This window comes from Anopheles maculipalpis, chromosome 2RL (assembly GCF_943734695.1).
Source record: "Anopheles maculipalpis chromosome 2RL, idAnoMacuDA_375_x, whole genome shotgun sequence".
Classification (NCBI taxonomy): Eukaryota; Metazoa; Arthropoda; class Insecta; order Diptera; family Culicidae; genus Anopheles; species Anopheles maculipalpis.
This window is the reverse complement of record NC_064871.1, coordinates 65620059-65642016: the sequence shown is the minus strand read 5'-3', so window position 1 is coordinate 65642016 and position 21958 is coordinate 65620059. Positions and strand designations below refer to the sequence as shown.

The following is a 21958-nucleotide window of genomic DNA, read 5'->3' as shown; positions in this document are numbered from 1 at the left end:
AGAGGCCGTGAACGCGATCGCGCTTCAGCAAAGGACGCAAGCGGGGAAGAAGGGGTAAAGGGTATAGAAATATATACGGCACCGGGTGGCTACTGCTTTGGTTCCGCACTGGTTGAGATACTGCATCACATGGCAGTAATATGCCGCAGTCTGTTTAGATCTCCGGGTCTCCAGAATTTCCGTCCGGGCGAGATTTGGGAGTGTGAGAGCCACCGAGATTCAACAGATTCCATATCACACGGTAGCCATCGCCAATGTGATACGGGACGCAATATCCAGCCACAGCCTTTCTGCCGTAGTTACTGAAGAGCAAGGGGTTTTGACACATATGTGTAGAATAATAAAATGCCCAAGTGGATAAATATTTTATCAGCCAAACAAGCACCCAGAACCCGGGGACCGGGTCTGTCGCGAAGTCAACACGCTCGTACTTGGTTGCCGTGTAACTGTTGATGTTCTGTTGCAACACTACGTCGACCCTACCGCGGACCGTTCCACGTCTCGGATGCTCCGTTTACCATCGCCCTGCAATTGATGTCCATCCCAGGACCGCTGGACCTTACCCTGTACCGGGTGGTCTTTTTGTAAGACAAATCTCCCGGGCGTTCTTGAGTGCTGTGAACTGAATACTGCGGATAAAGATGGCAATACACACATACGACACGAGATATGTTGACCGCGTTTGCAGCCGGGCACGTTTGTCCAGGCAAAAGCATCGCGGTCGGGTATTGGTGGCGGATTATGTCGAAGTCTTCATCGCAACATGTCCGGCGAGAGGGAAAATTACTGCATGGTTGAACTTTGCGGCAAAACCCACCGTTGCAATGTTGCGCCAAATCGCGGTTTCGGGTTCACCAGTAAGATGTTCGCCTGCTGTCTCTCCAAACGGTTCTCCCAACATATGGGACTCGATTGCGACACAAATTGCGGTTCAATGATGTGTCGTCATAAGCGTGTAATGTAAATCAGATGAGAAACCGATACACCGCTCATGTTCAACATATGCACCTTACATGCGCTCTCCAAGAAATAGATATTTACTTTAAGCGTCTTCACAACGCAAAGGGAGACTGTCAAAAAACAAAATAGAAATCATACAGTTGCACTTGGAAACGTGATTTTGATCGTGACTCTAGTGGTGGTTTCGGTTTGTTTATTGGCATGTTTTCTTTCGTGGGAGTTTTACGTTCGAGAAGAAATTCATAGAACCGTTCAAAGATATCTCAAAGCTTGTGAGCTGTTATGCAGAAATCTCTGGTCTAATACCGATAAACCTTTAAGAAAAAAAGCCTACAAAAAAAACTACTTAAATAAAGTACATCATAATAGTTGACAAATTAGGGAAAAAGTTCCAACACACGCTACAAACGACCTAACTAAAATCGAAATTTGAGGCTCATTTGTGGATGAAGCCGTTGGTCAGTTGCCACCAAACTTTGCCCACCGTGCGTTGTTTTACTGTTTGCAAACGACCGAATGCTTTCGTACCGTTTGGTCAAAACTTTGCTACCATTGCCCAGTCCTTTAGTGGTAAATGGAGCCCTTGTCTTTCCACACTTTCTTTTTTGTCCACTAACACTGCACCACAGAACGATTGTAATGTTCACGATTCAATGAACGTTTTCTTCGCATTACACTCACCATTTTGTTGGACGCGTTTTGTCTCATTTGGTACCACTTCCCGAAACTACCCGATAGCGCAAAGTAATAATTCATAATTTATGAATCACGCAAAAAAGCCGTACGATGAAACTTTTTTGATCTATCTTTCTGGTACGGTTTGAGGAGGATCGAAAGAGGAGAAAAATAATTTACCACAACCATTCGAGAGAGAGAGAGGAGTCCAAGTGGATGTGTAGCTAAGGGCAAACTAAATAACCACCAGGGTGGTTATTATCATATACGATGTAGTATTGTGCAACGATTTGGGTGAGCGTACCTTAATGCTCTATTTATACAGACCATTTTCAACGTTTAAAAAGTGTATTTTTTGCTAGTTTTTGCTTCTTGACGTTTGTTGGTCCCATCAATTCTTACAGCTATTATCGTGCTGTTGAAAATTTCTCAGCAAGACTGGCTTCAAATGCAAACAGCACGACTAATATCATACCAACACGATGGCCATCATTACAATGGTAGCACTTACATAGGGAAAAGGCCAAACATTCCACGCCAGCATCAAGATAAAAAAGGTAATAATTGAGAACCGAACATCGACGTGGTGGCGACTGGATAGGGATTGGTAAGGAGGAATTTTCCTACTGCCATCGCCATTAGCGGCTTGTTATCAAATATGAGGTTGCATGTTGTGAATTTTCTTAAATATGCGATTTATGTAGTTTGCTGTGGTTGAGGAGCAAACAAAAGTCCTAATGGTGCTGAGCAGTCGTAAGGGTATGGTCGAAAAATAATTGTGGTTAATAATTCTGCATCCTTGCATGCATTTTACGAGCGAGCGTACGGCATGCAGTGTTGATTGCTAAAATTAATCAGTTTTTAAATGTCTCGTTGGCACGGTTGACTTTTTAATTTTAATTTTCGTTTATTAAAGTGGCTTTAAGTCTCTGAGACTACATTCACCTCTCTATTAAACTGCATCCGCAACTACAAACTACAACAACTGAGCATTCATAGATGTTTGAATATGTCATATTTAATCATCATACCTGTCCTTTTCGAGTGGACTGTATTAGGAGAAAAAAAGGAGGAATTTCGGAGCAAAAGGAGAACACGTCCGTTCGCTCAGTTCACTACTTGATTTCTATGTATTTCCATGTATGTGTGACATTACTGTTCGTTGCCCAAAACCATTCCCAAAAAACATACCGTTGACACATTATGCCCAGATAGCATAACATCCTCCCCGGCGTTGACACATTATGCCCAGGTGGCATAACATCCTCCCCGGCGTTGAAATAGTATTTCAACTATCAATTTCGTCCAACGGCAGCAAGCAGACTTCTGTAACTGCGCGTTTGAACTCCGCTCCATTCGCCGTTCTAACGGTAACGACACGTGTCACACCGTCGTCTCCGGGGTGTGCAGCTACTATCCTTGCAAGCGGCCAGTGTAGTGGTGGTGTATTCTGGTCTGCTAGTAGTACAAGCGATCCCACCTTGATCTCCTTCCGCTTCAGCCATTTCGACCGATTTTGGAGTTCCGGCAAGTACTCGGCAGTCCACCGTCTCCAGAAGTGTTGCAACATAGATTGCACCAACTGCCATCGTGAGAGACGGTTCTCCTTTAGGATGGAGTAGTCGGGTTCTGGAACAGCTTGCATCTCTCGGCCTATCAGGAAATGTGCCGGGGTGATTGCGGTGTAGTCGGATGGATCGTCTGAGCTCGGTACTAAGGGTCGAGAATTTAGTACCCCTTCTATTTGTGTAAGGGTCGTGTAGAGCTCCTCGTAGGAAAGTTTTCTGTCACCAACAATACGTTTCATGTGGTGCTTAACCTGCTTCACACCAGCCTCCCAGATACCGCCAAAGTGCGGACTTCGCGGTGGTATGAACGACCAGTCAATACCGTTGTCGGCACAATAGTTGATGATCTTCTTCGTGGTGCACTCTTTCTTGAACATAAGCCAAAGCTCGTGCAGCTCCGTTTTGGCTCCGACAAAGTTGGTTGCATTGTCAGATCGTATCGATTTCGGGTACCCTCGTCGACTGGTAAACCGCCGCAAGCTTGCAAGGAACGCGTCTGTCGTCAAGTCCGAGACCAATTCCAAGTGTATGGCTCGAGTCTGCAGGCATACGAACAGGCACACATAGGCTTTCGTGATCTGCGGCTTGCGAGAGGTCGATGACTTGATGGAGAAAGGACCTGCATAGTCTACACCGGTATCCGAAAAAACGGGGGCTGGCTGGACACGATACGATGGTAAATCACCCATCATTTGCGTTGTCTTAAACGGGTTCGCCTTGAAACAGACGATGCATTTTCGTGTCACCTTACGGATAGTGCTCTTCACGTTCAACGGCCAGTACCGTTGACGTACAACTGCAAGCAGGCCTCTTTGCCCGATGTGCAAGTTGTTAATGTGTAACTGACGAACAAGTGCCTCGGTGACAGGATGCTTAGCCGGCAACAGCATCTGATGCCGACTATCATAGGGTATGATGGCTCGCTTGATTCTTCCACCAACTCGTATGATACCATCATCTGGATCCAAAAACGCCTTTAGTCCATTGAGTCGACAATTTGTATTCGAATCGTCCATTAGAGCGAGGATTTCTTGTTGAAAGGCCTCTCGCTGAACCATTCGTATAATTACGTGTGTCGCTGTACGTAATTCTGTTGCTGTGAGTTGACCTTTTATCACCTCCCCTTTGCGTGACTTGATAAACCTAGCGAGACGCACCACGTAAGCCATACTCCTAACCATTTTCGTGAAACTTCCCAACTTCTCAAAGATTGGGAAACGCTCAACAGGAACAGTAGTGGCCAACGCCACTCCAGCTCGCATTTCCGGCAGCTCGTTGTCCGGAATTTCCGTATAGTCCGCCTTCTTGACGATGGGTTGTAGTGGCCGAGGCTGCCACCACATCGTAGACTTCATCAATTTCTTCGGTGTGACTCCACGTGAAATCAAATCGGCCGGATTATCGTAAGTGGAAATATAATGCCAAAGGAAAGATAGGCTGAGTTGTTGGATTTCACTTACCCGATTTGATACGTACGTTTGCAACAGGTCAGGGGACTTCTTGAGCCAACACAACACGATTTTTGAATCGCTCCAGAGATGAACAGATTCAAATCCAAGCTCCGTAGCGTCCAGGAACTTCACAACCATTCTAGCAAGTAACAATGCCGCCATCAGTTCAGCTCGAGGGGTCGTGAGGGCCTTCTGCTTCGGATTCCGTTTCTTCGGTAGGATTCGAGATTTGCTGCAGATCAATTGCATCTTGGGCTCCTCATTCGAGAAAGAACCCTGCACGTACAAACAGGCACCATAAGCTTGATCAGATGCGTCGGCGAACCCTTGCAGTTCTAGCTTGAGCACATTCTTCCAGGAAATCCATCTCGGAACTTGAACTTCCCTCAGCGCTGTCATCTCAGTTCGGAAATTTCGCCACTTCTCATTAACTTCGGTAGGAACTGTGTCATCCCAATCTATCCGAAGTTCGCCGACTTCACGTAAAATCAGCTTCGCGTAGGTGATAACTGGCCCAAAAAATCCAAGCGGGTCGAAAATCTTGGCCAGTTGACTCAGGAGCCTTCGCCGAGTCATTTCTTGTGAGTGGTCGAAATCAGGAACAGACACCGAAAACCAATCCTCAAGCGGATTCCATGTAACACCCAAAGTCTTCACTGTCGTGTTGGAGGTGTTGTCTGTAACTTCGAAAGAAGTTCCTCTAAGTTCTTCTGCTACTCCTGCAACGATATCAGGATGATTAGCACACCATTTATGAGCACTGAAACAAGCATTCTTTAGCAGTTTTGTCAAATCTCGTTGAAGTTGGCATGCCTCAGCAAGTGTATCAGCTCCAGTTAACGTATCGTCCATGTATGTTCCCTTGTTAACTACTTCGGCAGCCCTCGGGAGCTCGCCCTGATGATCGTTAGCTGCCTGCTTAAGCGCCATGGTTGCTTGGAACGGGGAAGGTCCCAATCCATAGGTAACAGTGAGCAGCTCTTGTACTGTTAGTGGATCGTTCCGGTTGTACCTCCAAAAGATTCGCTGGTACCTCGTGTCTTCCGGATGGACCCTCACCTGACGAAACATCTTCGGAATGTCCAGTGTGAAAACGTACTGGAACCCTCTAAAACGAAGAAGAATTGCAGTGAGATCGTTTTGGACTGTTGGTCCAGTCATTAAAACGTCGTTGATGGATACACCCGTCGACGTCTTTGCTGATCCATCAAACACGACTCGTAGTTTAGTTGTAGTGCTCGAAGGTCTCAGCACGCAGTGGTGAGGTAGATAGAACACCGACCCTGGGTCCTCGTTTGGTGCTTCCACAATCTCACGCATGTGTCCTAGTTGCTCGTACTCTCGGATGAACTGTGAGTACTGTTCCTTCAGGTCGGGCTGCCTTTCGAGTTTTCGCTCCAGCGCCAGAAATCGTCGCAGTGCCATTTCACGCGAGTCGCCAAGCTCGCGTTTCCGTTCGTTGAAAGGGTGTCGGACCACATACCGACCCTCCTTCGTTCGCTCGTGTGTGCGTTGAAAATGTTCCAAACACACCTCGTCGTCCGCCTTCGGAGAAGGGCGGAGCTCGTCGCAGGATTCTACCTTGTAGAAGTTCTTCAGTAGTTCCGTAAGCGGCTCATCATCCGTAGTGTTGCAAAGTGTACGTGCAATGATAGTCGTGTCGCTCCTAATCACACCGCCAGCAATCCAACCTAGTTTCGTATTTTGCAGCACAAGTCGATTGGAACCAAGATCGCATCGGCCATCTTGCATTAGATCCCAGAACGATTCAGCGCCAATTAACATATCGACAGGTCCTCTTCTGTTGAAGGTAGGGTCGGCCAGCACCTGTTCGCTCGAGATGGGCCACTGTGATATATCAAAAGACTTGGACGGAAGCTCACCAGTAATTCGTGGGGTCACTAAGAATTCAATTTCCGCTACGATGTCACCAGCACGAGACCTAATCGTTGTGTGCAGTTTACGGCTTAAACGGGTTTTGTTACCGTTCAAACTATTAGCTATGACGTCAGTGGATTCCATTCTCAAAGAAAGAAGATTAGCAAAGCGTTCAGTAACAAAATTCATTTGTGAAGCCGAATCCAGAATCGCTCGGCACGGGTAAGGAGTATTACGCAAACCGTCTACTAATACCACTGCGGTCGAGAGAACAGTTTGTCTCTCAGGATACATTTCCTTGGTGCATAGAGTTGTCGGTGGTTCAGCAGGCAAGTTTGGACTCTCTGCTAACGCTGTTGGCGCTACACGATCGGGAACATGGCTTGAACGATCTTCATGGAGTAAGCTATGATGCTTCTTGCCGCATCGACGGCAAGAACCTGACCGACATGTGCGGATGCGATGACCATTCGACAGGCAGTTGAAGCAAGCGCCAGATCTTTTCACAACGTCAATCCTTTCGCTAACACTCTTACTCTTAAAACGTTCGCAGTTTCTAAGTTCATGAACCTCACTGCACACTGTACATTTCGCTTGCTGATTGGAATCGCTAACAACCAATGTTTTTGTCACTGTTTTTGGTTTAATAGATTCCGTCGATGATTTCACGCCTATGTCGACCATCTCGGAAATTCTGCACTGTTCTTCCAAAAACTCTACTAATGCGGCGTACGATGAGCACACGTTCTTCTTTTGCTTCGTTTCCCAAGCAACCTGTAACTTCTTGTCCATCTTTCCTGTTATGAGCTTCACTAACATTTGTTCACCAAGACCTTCAACCAAAAGGCTATGATGCTTCAATGCATCAACATTCTTGTTGCAAGTATCGATCACCTTACGCAGATTAGCACCGTTATCTCGACTAAACTTTGTTAAGCCAAAAAGATTGTCAATGTGTTTTTCTATGACCACACGTTTGTCCTCATACCGTTGCGCAAGGATCTTCCATGCGGCTTCATAGTCGTTGTTGTTCACTAACACTTCGTCAATGATACCTGCTGCCTTTCCGACAAGACTGTTCCGGAGATGGAACAGTTTCAGCGCGGGTTCCTCATGCTTGTATCGGTTCATCACAGCGGTGAACATTGCTTTAAATGCGTACCACTTCTCGTATGAACCATCGAATGTTGGTAAGGGAACATTTAACGGTGGCAGATAAGGCGAAAATTCATGCGAGGTCGATGGCACAACTGAAAGAGTTGCTTCACGTTTGGGCACGGCATCAAAACACATACTTAATTTCAACGAAACTTCGTTGAACTTTCTCTCAAAATCGATGTACAGATTGTTCTGCTGTTCGTCTTCTTCTTTTGAGAGGGACAGTTCGTAGATTTTGCTTTGAATTTCGTTGCACTCATTGTACATGTTTGCCAAAGCCTTTTCTTGGAGCTGTAGGAAGCGCACATTTTTTACGTTGGCATTCGGTTGCCCATCACTATCACATAAGGATGCACACACACGACTAAGCTTGTTGCGCACTCCCTCTCGCTGCTTCACCAAAGCTTGTAGTTGGGCCTCCATTTTGTTGGAAACCTTCTTCACTTCTTGCTGTTGCGACTGTGTTGGTATTGTTGAAGGAGTCGTACGTTTTATCGGTGATCGTTTCACTTTCTTTGACCGAGTAAACGGTGATTGCATTGTCTTTACATTCACACACCTTCACTTGTGCCGGTCCGCCATTTGCTTTTGGCAAACCCACGCCACGCCAATCACACGTGGTTTTCGCGAATGTTTCAATGTTCTGTTATTGAGCGGATTACCTTCGATCAGCAGAATGCCTTTATCGAGAGGAATGCTGGCGAATCACACTTTCCGAATCACGGTGCTTTGTTTTCCGGATAGTGCTACTCTGTTTGCATAGTAGCAACGCACTGTCACGTCACTAAGATCCGATCGCGGATCTTCCTTAGTCAAGTGGAAAGCCTTGTAGCAGTTTCCAACGCATCACACTTTCCGGATCACGGTACTTTGTTTTCCGGCTAGTGCTACTCCTTTGCATAGTAGCAACGCACTGTCACGTCACTAAGATCCGATCGCGGATCTTCCTTAGTCAAGTGGAAAGCTTTGTAGCAGTTTCCAACGCATCACACTTTCCGAATCACGGTACTTTGTTTTCCGGCTAGTGCTACTCCTTCACAGTAGCGACGCACTGTCACGCCGCTAACACCCGATCGCGGATGTTCCATACACCGATAACACGCGAAACACTACACTGGTTTTCGCATCCGGTTCCGTAGGACCACAATGTCCTTTTCGAGTGGACTGTATTAGGAGAAAAAAAGGAGGAATTTCGGAGCAAAAGGAGAACACGTCCGTTCGCTCAGTTCACTACTTGATTTCTATGTATTTCCATGTATGTGTGACATTACTGTTCGTTGCCCAAAACCATTCCCAAAAAACATACCGTTGACACATTATGCCCAGATAGCATAACATCCTCCCCGGCGTTGACACATTATGCCCAGGTGGCATAACAATACCTAAATTTAGTTTCAACTGATGACTTTTGAATTTTATTATTAAATTACTAAATTACAACATATTGTTCGAGGCGGCATATTGTTCCCAGTGAAGCGGGCGGCCAATAGAATTGGATTGCGGATCAATGTGACGAAGACAAAATACCTGCTTGCCGGAGGCTCTGACTGTGGTAGAGTCCGACACGGACGGCGACGATCTTGAGATGGTAGAGGAGTTCTGCTACCTTGGTACGATCGTAACTTCGGACAACAACGCAAGCAGCGAATTCCGCAGGCACGTTGTTCAGGGGAATCGTGCCTACTACGGACTCCACAAACTGCGATCCAGAAGACTCCAACAACACACGAAATGTACGATTTACCGCACCTTGATACGTCCGGTAGTCCTCTACGGGTACGAGTCTTGGTCGCACACATGGCTAAGGATTATCTTTAGCGATGTGTGCGAGCAGGGCGTGTGTCGTAGGAGAATGAACCACGAGCTAGCTGAGCGGTTTGGCGGTGCTGATATCCTAACGGTAGTTAAAGCCAGAAGGATACGTTGGCCGGGACACGAGGATGCCGGCAGAAAGGTGCTCGTCAGCGACCTGTTCGGCTCGAGGCGTAGAGGAGCACAGCTAGCTCGTTGGCTGGATCAAGAGGAGTCTAACCTGTTGGAGATCGGATGCAACCGTGGATGGAGGACTGCAGCCCTAGATCGAGTTTCCTGGAAAATGATTGGCGTCCTGGCCATATCGAGACGACGTGCTCAATCTTGTTGTTACGCTGGTATTGATACCTACAGAGTCAAGTGATATGTCTGAAGCATACGCAAACTTCTTACCCGAGCGTGGAAGGACCGTGGAAGCGCATTTATAATGAGGAGCATATGAACCGAAAAATGATCTTAATATCCTTCATAAGGCACGTCACGATGTGTGGTTCTAGAAATGTCACTGAAATGGTCATCAGTACCTAGCACGGGAGATCAGTTCTTTTCTTCATCCTTGCGCTACAGAGAACTATCCGTGATTTGGAAAACCAAATTTCAGCGAGGCTACCATGAGCATCCCGACTACGATACCCTGCTACAATGCTACTACTTCGAAGCTCACGGGCCAACTTATATGAGGCAGCTGTCGGGGCTCGCCACTGCGTTTGAAGATCGCCTGTCTTCTTCTTCTTGGCTTAACGACCCTAAAATCGTTAGGCCGACCCCGACCATTATATGGCCGGCCAGCTTTTATAACCGTACCACCTGTAAAAAAACCGAAATTTTTTCATATTTTCTAGCTTTTCAACTAATTTTTCTGCATTCAACCAGTCAATTTCGAAGCCACCGGCAAGTCTTTAAAATATCTACAATATCCATAACCCTTGAGTCACTCGCACTAGGAGCGTAATCAAAGAGGGATTTTGTTCGATAAAAAGCTGATATTCCGTGACCATGTATATATGATGTAATTAGGAAGTGTACAATTATGACAAAAAATCTTTACCCCGTCATAAATCGAAGGTCAAGATTATTGCTTAAAAACAAATTGGCTATCTATAAACAAGTTTTTCTTCCGTCAGCAACATATGCAATAACTGTATGGCAAATGTGTGGCAGTACTAACCTAAATAAAATTTAGGTCGCCTTGAATAGGGTTCTTAGAATGTTCCCCATTGAACAAGACTAGTGTATTTATATAATGAAAGCAATAGCTTGTCTTTAAAAGACATAATAATAATTTCAAACGAAAAAATTAGATAAGTTTTATTCAACTCACCACACATCCATATCAAGGATATTTTTTCATAGTAATTGTTGGAAACTTTATAAGGTTCCCAACGCCCTGTCAGTTAAGAGGCACGAAGAAGAACAGAAGAGATAAGAAGGATCAGAAAAGGGCAGGACGAGCCTGCCCCGGGATCAGTTAGGGAACGATCGATTCATTCGAAAACTAATCACGAGCGGATAAAGATCGGAAAGCTAATATAAGCGCGCGCGAACAGCGGACTAATTTTTTGGCTCTTTATTGTATCTCAAGAGCTTAGTAATAAAGAAAAGCTCAGCTACACTGAAAAAGCAAAAGAAGCCGCTCGTTTTCTAACAGTAATCTTAGTTAATAATTGAAAGTAAGGTTAGTTAGTCAGTAAGGTAAAATTAGCATTTAAAAAAAGTATCCCAATTGAAAAGCCTTCTTATACACAATGTCTCCAAAGAACAGTAACTGAACAGAATTGTGAATTTCGGATTAGCGCTGCATATAATTACCATTTCGTTTGGTGGATTAATACGAAAGAGAGTGAATTTATTATTCGTGCCGGTATTTATAATATTTGGTTGAGTGCCTCTGGCACTCACTGTTTCAAGCGTGGGGAAACTTAACGAAACCGATCGTCCTGTCGGTTTCCTGGTCGCTGTCACTGGTGTTGTGTAAACATACTTCCCCTCATGACAAAATTTCATAACAAATTGGTATCGAACGCGTACACTTTTCGTTATGGGTTTGTAAAGATGATCGCCTTGGATCGTGGGTTGCGTTACACCAAAGCAAACCGTGTCAATGTTGCTTGGACAGCCTGAGCTTTACGCCAAAGTTGAGCTGTATGGTAAGCGCATTGTGTTTCAGCCGTGATGTCATCTGTGTGTATCGCACTTACTTACAGCTGGCTTCGATGCAGTGGCAAATAAGTCGAACGCTTTCGGAAGTTCATTTTGCGCAGCTGGCTCGTTGCAGTGGAAAATGATCCTACAGCGTTTGGAGCTCCATTTTGTTCAGCTGCAATCGATGCAGTGGAAAATGTTCCGCTTGTGTCCGATGTGTGTATTAGTGTGTGGTGTTGTGCGACAGCAAAGCTTGTAGCAGCAGTGGTCAGGGCGTCTTCCAGCTGCCGGCTCTTCAACTCATTCCAAAGCTGCTCCTCCTTGGTGAGGCGTATTTCCACCAGACTGGAATCTCGGACCAGTCTTCCAAAAAACCGCTCGTGTCGTTCCACGGTGGTCAGCAAAATCGTCCCTCTTGACGCCAGGGTCGATGTTTGAACGGACATTTTGTGATGCGTTTCGTTGAGCGTGAACGAGAGTCCAATGTAATCACTGCCGGAGGCGCGCGCGGGAACAATTCGTTTGTGGAACGTTTAAATCACGAGAATTCACAAAACAAAATAACCAGGGATTCGCATTATCCTGGTCACGGCACCATGAACAGAATTGTGAATTTCGGATGGACGCTGCAAATAATTACCATTTCGTTTGGTGGATTAATACGGAAGAGAGTGAATTTATTATTCGTGTCGGTATTTATAATATTTGGTTGAGTGCCTCTGGCACTCACTGATTCAAGCGTGGGGAATCTTAACGAAACCGATTGTCCTGTCGGTTTCCTGGTCGCTGTCACTGGCGTTGTGTAAACAGTAACTTTCGCTGAAAAGCTTTTAAGCTGTAACTCGAAAAAAAATACTCAAATGTAAACACATAAAATGATAGTAAACCAATATTATATTATATATAAAATGTCATAGTATTCTACTATCATATCGTCATAATCAATTATAAATAAATACATTCTACTATCATAAACTGCTACACCGAGAAACTACTACACCAATAAAGCAATTGTCTTAAAATGATTTGTTCAAAATCACTTTAAGAGCAGAGTCGATTATAGCATAAAAAGACGCTCGTCTTGTGTGACGTGAATGTGACAAGCATGAAATTACCTTGTAATCTTTCACAACGAATTCATAATTGAAGTATAAAATCTCTAAACCGTCCAAACTTTTGAACGCTTGTTGAACATCTAGTTTCACACACACACACTTTCACACAATTTCTGCAGTCATGAAACCGGTACAAAGACGTAATACTGGTCTTTAAACGGCATAATCGAGGTTCGAATATCATTTGGATCCTTTATCCGCATTGAGAACTGACTATTAAGCTACGTAGTATCAATATGTGGAGTAAGCCAGTAAATGAGCGGCGTGACCTAGAAGGACGTTAGAACAAGAAAGATAGAGGGTAGCAGTTTTGCAATCCGACGAGGTGTGTTCATCACTGCATTTTTCCATCAATTAATGATTTTAAATTCAAATGCTTGAACTTACGCTGCAAAAGAATTGTTAATCTCACCAACATGACTCTTATAAAAAAAATTGTTTGAACTACTGCTTATGGAATCAAATAGTAAATAATGATAACGGTAATTTGTAAGAAAATGTTAAGAATAATTTTTCATAAACCTGCAACAAGAAAAGAAAAATTGCATCAAAATCAACACATATAACACACACTTGCATTTGATTTATAATTTCGTCTTCAAAGTACTAATTAATAACACCTGGGTTCAAGCACATTTTTCAAACCACAGACAATTTATTATGATTTATGTTTTACGCATTTTTCACACCGAAAATGAAATGGCCTTATATCTCAAGGAGATATCCTTCCGCCAGCAAACAATATTTATATCGATCGTCACACCGGGCAAGATGCAACCGTTAGCGATAAATATAATCACTTTCCAGGTTTTTCATCCACAGCCTTTGGGCAGCTGCTTCTAGTACGGAAAGGCTCAACAAGAAGCGTTGCCAATCGACGACCAAAGGTCAATCGTTGCCGGTCGTCTGGCATCCATTTGATTGGCCATTTTTCTTACACCAGCCATTGCCGGTGGTCTTGAGTGTGCAATCCTCCTGCAGACATGTACGGACCGAGCCATCGCTCGAAGAAAAAGATGCGTTGCCGTGCTGGTTTGGATCATTGCAATTTTCACCCTCCGGGTTGGGAAGAGCTGCAAACCAACAACAAACGGTCCAACCCCAAGTTTGCGGGCAGGAAAATCGTTTATGAATTTATGTCCCCCTCAACAACGGGCTCGCAAGAAAAATGAAGCGTGGTAGTAGTGGTAGTGGTTGCTGCAAAAGTTACGTTGCGTCGATGTCGAATATTTGAGGCTAACGCTGGGAATGGAAGTGGGAAATGTTTGGCTTTGCAGCAATAACAGTCGCAGCAGCAGCAAGCTTAACCCCATGCCTGATTGGGAATTTATTGAGAGCAGAATTGATGCCGGCTGTCGGTGGAGGTAGGCAGGGTGAAGGAAGAGTTGAAGGTGAGGGACGTCAAGAGGATACCGAAAACTTGAAAAGGAGACATTATCACACTCACTGGAAAGCACGAGGGTAAAAAGCCTCCAAATGCAGACGAAGAAACATAATCGTATAATAAAATCGTTTTACCGCAAAGTTCGAAAATAGTTGTCGAATTAGTTCCCGAGGAAGCGTGAAAGTCATCGGCTATGGGGTGGAAAATTCCTGCCGGCAATCGTGTCGGCACGGCCCAAACGCCAGTAAAAACCTACTAAGCCCTTCCGGTGCGTTTCCAGTGTTCATTGCTCGATTGCGCCACGGAGTGCGTTGCGGATCAAGGTATTCGCGATCATTTTCCTACTCGGATTGTACGTATTGCTAGCTTCATTTTGCTATCATTAGCTTGCTCGTGTTTCCTTTAGTAAAATCCTGACTAACGCTGTTGTATCGGTAAAGGGAAGTTGATAATAATACCATACTTAAAAGGATTCAATCGGACCCCAAACAGAGGACTGAGTACATGACGGTACAGTTTTTTTGCGAACAAGCTCCCTGTCTGTCTCGCTCCTGCCCAGGCACCACCTACCTACCCGCAACACGGATGAGTAGTAAAATTTTATTTCTCTCTGTGCAACTTTTAACACGCCTTATCGTGATTTGCATGATCGCTATAAGCAACCCGCATCCATAAGCTAACGCTGCTAATGTCGAAAAGTTAAGCCAAAGTCCGGACAGTGTCTTCCATTTCCCCGTGTAGCGTTCAACCCTTTAAAGACGGTACGTGACTGCGCTGCTTTCCTCTCGATGGAATTTGTTCTGCGGACTTGGCTCCATTTTTTTTTCCTCGCTGCTTCCTCGCACAAGGCGTCTTAACATCATCCTGAGCTGGGAGTCACATTTGGCGTCGCATGAAAAATTTAGCAACCTCGGATGCGTAAACGCGCACAGTGTGTAGTGCGTGCGTGCGAATTGGCCAACAGTTTGGCCATTTGATCGCGTGCCGGGGAAAATGCTTTATGGTGTCCGCAATGGCATCCGGGGAGCGATTGGGATTTCACTTTTGCAGGCTTACTGTTGGTGGTTTGGTTTGCTGTTTTGGGCAGGTGGTTTAAACGGGAGTTTTGGTTAGTGAAAGAAGTACGTATTGCAAAGTTTCTGTTATTTGGTGCACGTTGGCAGCAATGTTTTGTGTATTACTGATGGTTTTGAACGTTTTAAGTGTTTCTTAATTTATAATTTATATTTTTAATCGTGTTATGTGAATAAAAAAGCCGTATATTACAGAGACAAAAAATATGTTATTAGCATCGCTTTTATTTTGGGTGGATATAATCAGAAAACTCAAGGGTGTTCGACTCAAGAGTGATCCTGGAAAAATCTCGGACATCCTGAGGTTTTTGTTTAACACATGATCGGATGATCGGTTCCGTTGTAAAGGCATCTGGGGAGTCGTCTCATGTAAGACTATTCTGGAATGTTAGACATCTGTCTTTAATTCAAGTCATTAATCGATAAGCTTTGTGATTTCAGTTAAAGATTATATTTTATCCAATCTACAAAGACAGATCATGTCATATGGTGTTTGATTGGGGCAATTTGTGTCTAAATATTGCTAAGCAGTATTTTTAAATATATGCAAAATTTTAAAGGGGCGGCAGCGGCGCCAGTCTTCACACTGAAGGACCGAGGTTCCCCAGTAGTGTGAGAGGACTAACAATCCAACTATGTCCAAAAAATTGTGTGCAGCCCCAAACAAAAGCGTGTACTAATGTTGATTAATTTTATCCTAAACAGTAGGCCACAATACTTATGGAGAATTCAGCAGATCCAGTAGCCGTTTCAATAGAGTAGAGTTTCAAATTCCACCTCACTTTTCGGATTTACCCAAAGGCACACACGCACATACTCCTCAAGACACATTCCATCACATTCCTGCTTCGTCAACATCCATCAAGAAGTTGATCGTTGCTTCGCACATCATTTTCACTTTTTATTGCCTTTCCACTGAACCACCTTCCCGATGGCGTCTTTCCCTAAACGACCGCATGCTTACCAAATTTTTACGACGTGTATGTGTGACGCAAACGTTTCACCACGCACACAAAACGATTCAAGCTCGTTCCAGTGTCGGCCGCGCTAACGCAGCTTTCGGCAAACGTTTCCACAGTCATCGCGGCACTTATCATCTCGGTTTGGTGGTGTTTTATTTTATACTTTTTAGCTGCCGGTTTTTTTTTTTGCATGATAAAGCTGTAGGTTGAAACGGTTGCAGGGGTAAAGCGGGGGCTGCTGTCGTCTATTGTTATCTTTATTTTATCTTAATTTCCATCTGGATGTTACTTTTTTTTGTTGCTTTTCTGCCATCTTCTGTGGCTTTCTACGCTCATTATGTGAAATACTTTGTATGAAGTTTGATGCGTGATTGTAACGCGAGCGAAAAGATTACTTGCACTTTCGACTACTTTGTATACTTGCAATTTAGCTGAAAGGTGTGTTACTGAACTGTAAGTTTTATGCAGTACATGATTATGATTGGAAAAAAAATCTCTAACTTTTAATTACAGTGAGTTAGCTCATGCTTAATTTACTATTTCACTAATCTTATGTTTTCTATCTTTATAAGCCTTGAGATTTTCTTATTTGTCTCGGTTAACGAAAGATTAATTTATTGTTATTATTTTTGGATAAACAAATTTAATTCGCCCTATCTTATATTCAAACACCATTTAACAACTACAACAGTTGTTAAATGGAAATGTTTGGTTAGTAATTTAATTTCATTATAAATGTATTTAAATGAATCCCCATCAGCCGGTTGGTAACTTACCGGTAATCAGTCGTCCTCTTGGGATGTCCACAACGGCAGTGACTTTGAAATTCTTTATTACTGCATATCCTTCTACCATTAGCTGACCGGAACCGCCGCGGTTTGTGTGTTACCATTAGCACCACAAGCAAAGAATGATTTACTTATTTCGCAGGTCCAATTGGTCTTGATGCCCCACAGGGAAAGGTATCAAAAGAATCCGCGTGCTATTATGACCCGTTGGAAACAAAGGGTGTGGTGATGGTCGGTTGACCAGGCTGCAGCCTGAAAGGATCTAATGAGAATGGGTGTAAAGGTAACTGACAGTTTTCCATTGCACGAAACACCCGTCCGATCTTGATAATGAAACGGAGGCTTCCGACCTTCTGATGATGATTCATCGGATTCGTTGCAGAGTTCCCTCGAATCGGTGTCGGACCGTGTGTTTAGTTATCGTGCCGCGAGCCATCGCCCGCTGTCATCGAGTGACTGTCACTGGTTCATGCATATTTATTGATGCTGTAAATGCGACCATCATCATTGCACTCTTTCCAAAGCGAAAGCAGTCCATTTTCGAACCGTTGGCAGCGCACAAGCCAATGTCCCAAAGGTGATTTGAGCACGCCGTCATTGTAGCTGCAAGGCCCACACTGCAACGGTACTGCAATGAAGAAGATTTACCAACTACATAAAAGAACTGGTTTAGAAAGGGAAAGCAAGCGATGGAAAGAGATGCAGCCAGAGCAGAACCCCAAGGCTCTCGACGATGAAAAATGACAATTTTGCATCGAATGCAGTTCGGCACAAATGCCGGCCCCGAAAGCCGATGGGAACCGTGACGGGAGAGTGGGCTTATAATGGTAAGAGCTTTAAAGTCCACTGCAACCGGAGCGGGGATCGGTGGACTGCGACCATAATTGGGAAAATGTGTGCAAACTGCATTCCAGTACACATTCATCATCGACGCGCTGAATGTTGGTTGGACCGGATGGGTGACGTGCAGAGAAGGTAGAGCTGGTTGGGGACACTCTTTGAGAACGACCTTTCTCTGGAACGTATTTTTAGACTTGCATGGCTATGTAGAGCGGATTCATTTTATGCTTGGTGCGAGGTAGGAGAAAAAAGATGAAAAGAATAGAAAAATGGTGCCCTGGGTGACGATGGATGCGGTTGGATTTAGTCGGATTTACGAGGCGATGAAGTGGATTAAAGTATTATCACTTTTGTGTCTTTTGTCTATGGTTGAGATTTGTTGGATCCTTCCTTCGCAGGTTACAATTGCGGAAGGCAGTGATAGAGTAGATAGATACTAACACCTGACCAAACGTTCTTCTTACTTATCCTTTGTCAACCGGCGTTACAGGACACAAAATTTAAGGATGAATTTTTTAAACTGTGTTCACTGAATATAAGTATTTTTATATGGTTTTAAATGTAAATCATTGTGTAAATTTGGTGTTATTTGTTGAGTAGATTAATACTTAAAATAAGAAATGCTTCAAGATTATGACACATTTGCCGTCTTCCTAGAAGTCATTTTCTCTCTTCTTATATAGTCATCAGTTCATCTGAGCGATTTTAACCCTAAGGCGACCTTTAAATTAGTTCTCTAGAAATTAGAACTCTAGACAACATTCCGCCATCGACGACAAATCAATGCCTTTAAAAGATGGTGAAGTAAATATGGTACATCTCTTACATGTGCAGCTTCTTCTGATACCTAAGTGAATCTGAGATCTGCAAACATACAGGGTTTGCCGTCTCATTTATTCATTTATTTCATCGGACATACAAGTGTCTTAATTAATAGTGTCTTATTAACTAACAGAGTGATAATCTAACGAGACGTATTGAACAAACCAATGGACGCATACGTAGACGCTCACGAAACGGAGATTGAGACATACCAAATTCATACATGTTGAAGTTTGCATTAAATACGGTACACATTGCGTTCACTGGGTTTCCAATGACCAAAAGTAGTCCTGAAGCGAGCAGCCTGGATTATGTCTCGCTGCCTTAGACTCCTAGAGGACGCAAAAAAGTTAACGGAGCTAAGGAGAGCTGGAGCATCTATTTCGTTGCCGATCAAACCAGCTACAAACAAACGACGAACTGCCAGTGGTTGGAGTCCCAAGAGAAGACATCGAGTGGGATAGTCTGGGCATCGATCGTAGGGTCTCCATGGGAGGAGTCTAATGGCAAATCGCGTAGCTTTTCGTTGTGTTGTTTCTACGCTCTGGCTCCAGATGTGTACTATGGGGCATCAAACAACACTTGCGTACTCTAAGCCTGATTGGACGTTTTAATAGTAGTAGGGTCGCGAAACTCCTTTTTCATACGAAACACAATGCCTAGCCTCTGATTACTACGGTTAAGTAGATTTGTTATGTGAGATCTAAAGCTGAGTTGTTTGTCAAGAAGAATCTCTAAGTCTCTAACACATTTAGGACGTTGAAGTAAACTATTGTCAATGTTGTAGTCAAATAGGATAATAGAGCTGTCTCTCAAAAAGGACATTACTTGAAATTTATCGACGGACAGTGACAATGCATTTCTACGTGCACCATACACTTACAACATCAATCGCATGTTGTAACCGAGCGCAGTCTCCACTATCTTTCACCGCGGTGAACAGCTTGACATCATCCGCATACATCAGTATGTTAAAATCAGCAAGTAGTATTGCAGTATCATTGATGTAGAGTAGGAACAACAGCGGGCTGATTATCCTACCTTGTGGAACGCCAAAGATGCTGGTGAAGGCACGTGACGCACTATACCCGCAGCTTAATACAGTATGATCGATCAGATAGATGGGATCATATATGTAGATTGATCCATTTGACCATACTATTGTCAAAACCTAGCTTCTGTAATTTCCCACAAGAATAGGATGAGACGATGAATCAAAAGCCCCCTTCAGGTCAGTATGGATGGCATCAAGCTGACATTCGGAGTCTAGATTTCTCTTGCAGAAACTGACGAATTCAAATGCCCATATTTTTTCACAAAGCTGCATTTGGTTTTAAAAACCCAAATGCAGCAATGGTTTTTTACTGACAGTGCAAATTTTTGAATGCATCGGATTTTTCAAGGTTTATCTCCATGGATTCACTATTACACCTTCTAAGAAATCTGTTACGTAAATTCAATTCACTTGAATTTCGTATCACCCAAAACATAAAACACCCAATGCATGTTCTATGAATTAGCATCGAATTAAAAAAAAAATTATGCAAAAAACTTCTTTTCGTAGCTAAAAACACAAACATATTTGCATAAAACCAACTATGCACAGTCCAAAGCGACCATTCATATGGGGTATTGTAAACATGCGGCCTTACAAGCTGTTATAAATCGGGCAGATGAAAATCAATGCTCCCAATCAAAACTCAAGCATTGGATTTCTTATTCAGAAATATACACAGCCAGTCAAAACCTGAAAACAGCAAGTCAAAAAATTTGGGTAGCCATTCCAAACCAAGTGGGTAAACCCTGTAATCTGTTGAATAATGCTAGTTGAAAACTCAGCAATCTCAGGGCTATAGTATTCTATATTTTTTAGTTATTTTAATCCCTAAATTACGCTTTTCTATTACCAATCACGCATTGTTGTAGATATAAAGATGCTTGTCTTTCGATCTGGCACCGCGCAATGGCGCTGCTCATGCTGCTTTTTACGTCTGGTTTGTATATTTCTTCAATTTCTACCGTCCCTCATTACTGCCCATTAAAATAGTCCTTACTTTTTGCACTTAATCACTATTCTCTCTCTCTCCCTATCAACAAGGTAGCAAATCATTCTATTCCATTTGATCTGACAAGCACAACAGTAATAAAAGGCTACACTTCATGTTTAAAATGTCCTACGTTGTACGTGATCCAATTACGCGCGAAACAATACAAACGCATCATGGGACAGTAACTGATAGCAAAACCATACAAAACGATGGTTTTAATTGGTGGTTTTAGGAGTAATTATTTGATTGTTGAGCAAGGTGTTTTTGTGCTCTTTATGATTCAAACTCATGCACGCCACGCCAAGTGTTTTTTGCGTCCTTGTACCAATAAAACTTGAATCTAATTGCTTTTTTTGCAAATGACTTGGTTCGTTTTTCATTCCAACCAACCATCTTTCACGCATTTCGGCGAGCGAACAGTCAAGTATCGATAAGAATGTCCGGTTTTCGAGCCAACCAGCCGCAATGTGTGTGTGTCTGTAGTGATGGCCTCGAAAACCGTGTGCCACCGCTGATTAGCGTCAATAAAAAGTTGCCAATTTTAATTTCACTCGTTTTCATTCTGCCGAAACATGGAAAGCCACCTGCATGCCGATATTCGTGGAATGGAATGTGGCTGGAAAAGAATCGGCACAAACAAAAATGGTCCTACAGAAGCATTAGATAAGTATGACAGCCGGCAGCTAAAAGGGATCTGCAAGCATTTTCGACTGTCAGGTGTTTTTCAAGTTGGTATTGGTACAAGCCACAGCCGCTTGTCCGTATTTGAAATAGACACATCATCGAGCTCGTGATCAGTCGTATGAGAATGTGTTTGGGGCATAAAATTGAAGAGATGAAGAGTTTAGGTAGGTGCACGAGATAACAGAGAGATACGATTGCTTCGCAGGAGGTATGAAGGTTGTATAGGATGGAACTGGAGTGAGATATCGCATAGGTAATGGGTGAGAGTATCAAACAAATGTAGGGCATAAAAACGTTCTCTTTTGCACTATGGGTCAGATTAGTGCCAATTTCGAAGAGCAAAGTTATTTCCTAAAGAAAAAATAAGTAATATTATGATTCCTGCAATGCTGTTAATCATTTGATTAAAGTTAAATTAATGACCAATAGTTTTTCTTTCTCTTATGTATTACTTTGCTTTCTTCAATGGTATAATGAAGCTTTAATAGAGCTCTTTTAAGATTAAAAGAACCTCGTTAAACCTGTTTCTAAAATTTTGAGACTCAATCTAGAGAGAGAAACTACATCTTTCGTCCATGATTCTTTTATTTAAATTATC

The 21958-nt window shown here is 43.4% G+C and overlaps 2 protein-coding genes across 4 annotated transcripts in view; one reads left to right on the top strand and one right to left on the bottom strand.

Annotated features, from left to right (window-relative positions):
* The window catches only part of LOC126556080 (ubiquitin carboxyl-terminal hydrolase calypso), a 332487-nt gene that overhangs the window by 128887 nt on the left and 181642 nt on the right, over positions 1-21958 (bottom strand). The gene's annotated exons all lie outside the window — the stretch shown is intronic.
* LOC126556435 (uncharacterized) overlaps positions 4978-21958 on the top strand; it is a 507197-nt gene continuing 490216 nt past the window's right edge. Inside the window, exon 1 of the mRNA XM_050211700.1 lies at positions 4978-4986. The gene's annotated coding sequence lies outside the window, so the exon portion shown is untranslated. The remainder of the gene's footprint in view (positions 4987-21958) is intronic.